The sequence below is a fragment of the Ailuropoda melanoleuca genome, chromosome 13, assembly GCF_002007445.2.
Source record: "Ailuropoda melanoleuca isolate Jingjing chromosome 13, ASM200744v2, whole genome shotgun sequence".
NCBI classification, from domain to species: Eukaryota; Metazoa; Chordata; class Mammalia; order Carnivora; family Ursidae; genus Ailuropoda; species Ailuropoda melanoleuca.
Window position 1 is genome coordinate 48,345,769 of NC_048230.1, and position 3,469 is coordinate 48,349,237.

General features: G+C 45.8%; 1 protein-coding gene and 2 long non-coding RNA genes across 3 annotated transcripts in view; 1 reads left to right on the forward strand and 2 right to left on the reverse strand.

Annotated features, from left to right (window-relative positions):
- LOC117795421 overlaps window positions 1–1,182 on the reverse strand; it is a 5,225-nt gene extending 4,043 nt beyond the window's left edge. Inside the window, exon 1 of the long non-coding RNA XR_004619423.1 lies at window positions 1,143–1,182. This is a non-coding gene — a long non-coding RNA (uncharacterized LOC117795421). The remainder of the gene's footprint in view (window positions 1–1,142) is intronic.
- Window positions 1,183–1,200: 18 nt separating this feature from the next.
- LOC117795419 lies at window positions 1,201–3,261 on the reverse strand. The gene is made up of 3 exons (XR_004619421.1): window positions 3,126–3,261; window positions 1,394–1,505; window positions 1,201–1,284 (listed from the first exon to the last, which is right to left on the reverse strand). It is a non-coding gene; the product is annotated as an uncharacterized LOC117795419 (long non-coding RNA).
- Window positions 3,222–3,469, forward strand: part of SYCP2 (synaptonemal complex protein 2) — an 89,872-nt gene continuing 89,624 nt past the window's right edge. Inside the window, exon 1 of the mRNA XM_034640040.1 lies at window positions 3,222–3,350. The gene's annotated coding sequence lies outside the window, so the exon portion shown is untranslated. The remainder of the gene's footprint in view (window positions 3,351–3,469) is intronic.

Below are 3,469 nucleotides of genomic sequence, written 5' to 3' on the forward strand. Positions count from 1 at the left end.
AGAAAGAAAGAAAGAAAGAAAGAAAGAAAGAAAGAAAGAAAGAAAGAAAGAAAGAAACCACCAGTTTGGAGAAAATCTGTCGTAAACTCTCAATCTGTTCTGCTATTGATGAAGTGCTTAATGACACCAGCGAGTAAAAGCCACAGCCTTCTTTTTCAAGGCTGTTTTCCATGAAAAGTAAACAAGGTGTAAGATGCAAGTTTTATACAACTTAATCACCAATTGTTGGTGATTCTGAGCCCTCTAAAATCTTAATATGAAAGAGTGTAGCACAGACAACCTGTACCTCAAATCAAAAGCTTATTAAAGTATTTTCAAATAGGAAACACACTCAGGAAAACCGTGTTTAAAAGGAGAGAGAAAAAATCATGTGGTGCCTTAAAAAAGAGTATGAATGAAAACATAGGATTACTGCTGTCTCGTGAATAGCAGAGAAATGGGAATGACGACCAGCAGAGCAACTGGTTACCCCCAGGGGGATTTACTCTGAGGCAGGATCTCCAATCAGAGTTGAAAATATTTTCTTTTCTGTGTACTTACCCAAAACATAGCATCTCACTAGGATTCATAATACTTCTCAGGAACATAGGTCAGGTAGGATAAAAGAAAATGAGTGGTCAACATGCTTTCTGGAAACCTCAGAGGGTCACTGGTCCAGGGGTTTCTACCACAGTAAGCAATCATTTGAAAATATGTGCTTCCTTAATAAATATGGAAGATGTTGAATCATGGCCAATAGCTAACATGTGCTCAGTATATGTTGAAGAAATGGATAAAGGAATTGTCCTTATTTGGAACTCATGACCAATCCTCTTATAACTTCTGTTGACTCTGTCAGTGCACATCAATAAAAGTGATTATCGGCATCCTTTTTTATAAAAAAAGGAAACAAACCTACAAGGGTGATTAAGGGCCTTACCCAAAATGATAGACTCTGCTAACAGTGGCAGAATTTTGACCTCTGGAATTTTTACTAACTTGTAATGTTTAAAACCACTTTGCCCACTCATTTCTGCTGGATAAAAAATATAAATACATATTTCTTATCCACAGACATTATTTTTTTTTCCAGCCACACATAATCAGCCTGGAGAACTGATATAATGTGACTTCTGCAAGATAAAGCAATTAAAATCACTTACGTGCTTTTCTGATGAGATTTCATCACCCTATTCCCTGTCTTGAAAAAATCAGATGGCNGCTTTTCTGATGAGATTTCATCACCCTATTCCCTGTCTTGAAAAAATCAGATGGCTGATCATCTTCTAGGGTTCGAAGGACTGTCTAAAACACAGACATGGAGTAGTAAATACCATGACAACAACAACAGCACACAAAACCAACAGAACAGCAGAACAAATCTAGTAAGATTCTCCCTCAAAATTTACATCACCTTTTCTATAGTGCTTGAAATATTCTTGCTCAATGTGTAGGCAGATGATGACAGCTGGGGAAGTGACTTCTTTATTCCTCTGATATTTGGAAAGGACTCCTCACCACCGGAACTGGAAGCAACAGAACACTGTGGGTAAGTATGGATTGCAAATGGTCCTGCCACCAGTACTGGACTGGCTTTCACTGGTTTGTTTTGAAATATTTGCATAGTATTGAAATGTTGGGGGGGGTGGGCGGGTACTGCCTTCTGTTTACAGTTTCATCTTTTTTGCTTGTTTGTTTTTCACAGTGGATATTAGTTACAAAATCACATCTGCCATAAATGTTGCCAGTGGAATCCTCCTCTCTCTCCTACACACACACACACACACACACACACACACACACACACACACACACAGTCTCCTCAGAAATAACCCCTTCAGGAAATGTGTGGGGCTAATTAATAATTAAGGTCGGGTATCACTCCAATCTCCCATGTCCACTCACTCATTCATTCATTCAACAATTACAGGAGAGCCTTGAAAATGTCCAGGATTATGCACATATCCCCACTCTCGTGGAAGGAGCACTCTATGAGGAATTTCCCCTTTAATTCTCCTGCCTGAAGGATCACATCAATCCATTAAAAGATCGTCAGTATAGTAATAGAGATCATATAATGTTATCTATCTGAAATTCTGTTGACTCATTTCAAGAATGCTGCTTTCCCTGATTTTGAGTGGGTGGGCTATTAAAAGGGCCCTGATCTGAAAGTGAATACTTTCTTCCATAATATCCCCCTGCCTCTGTAAAATAAACAAGAGGTGGGATAGAAGACTTTTTTCTTCCTGAAACTCTGCTGGATTACTTTTCGTAAGCACATATGCCTTTTCAGCCAGGGTACACAGGCTCTCACAATTAATGACTTATACAACCATCAGCAGGCTTGATTCATTTTAGATGTCGAGAAGGTTCTTTACTTTGCCATCCCTCCTTCAAGAGTTTGGTTTTCCTTCTGCTCTGTCCCTCAGGACGGTAAAAAGGAACCCTCTGCGATGCCTGGCCCCACACTGCTGTCTGGAAAGCATGCTTCCGCCTTTCCCACTTCATTTCACCAGGCATGCTTTACACCTTGAGCCGCAGCGTTTTCTCGGCAAGTTACATAGTGAAATAGGAAAAGAAGCTTGTAGGGTCCTAAAATGCAGAAAGCAAGTTCGCGGTTTCCCTGATGGTTCAGGCTGGCAGCGGAGCAAAGCTAAAGGTCTGAGATTCTGGCTACAAAAATGCTTCCCAAGCGCCAGCGGCCGGTTAAGGGCAGCGGCATAATTCATCACAGGGCATTAACTCTCTTTCCCACATCTTCCTCTTCGGCGAGACGCCAGGAGGACAGTGGCAGCACCACCCCTTCCCCACCCTCCAGGGAACTGTCTGGAGGTCCGGGCGGCAAAGCATTGTGGGTGACGTGTGGTCAGGAAGCCAGCCCTCTACGCAGCGAGGCTCCCTCGGTCTGGCCAGGGCTCCAGGTTGTAGTGCAGACATCCCAAGAGCTGGTCAACCTACAGGCTTCAAATTAGCCAGGGGACCAGCTTCTAGAAAGGCCAATTTTTGCGCATATACCCCCTCCACCCAGTAACCCAGAAGTCCAAGGGCCCAAAGCATGCATTTTCCTTGTCCTCCGTGTGTGCAGACACAGATCTACGATCGATAGGCGCAGGAACCGGGCAGATGCAGACAGAAATTGATCAGACCTGTTGGGCGATCGCCGAGGACACGTGACGAGGCGGCCAGCCAGCCTTCCCCGCGCTGGGCGGGGAGGCCGGACTGCGGCGCGCTGCGGCAGTGTAGGGGAGGCGGCGGCGCGCGGCGCGGAGGGCTCCCCGGCTGCGCCCGGCCGCTGGGCCGGCGCGCGGCGGCGTCACGAGGGGCGGGGCGCAGGCTAGCCGGGAAGTTGCGCCCCGACAAGTTGCAGCCATGTAAGTAACGCAGCGGGCGGGGAAGGTGGGAGGGGCGGCTCTGCCGGCGCAGCCTTTCCCCAAGAACCTCCGAGGAAGCCAAAGGGAGGTGCCACCCTGCGCTCTCGGGGGGGCCTCTC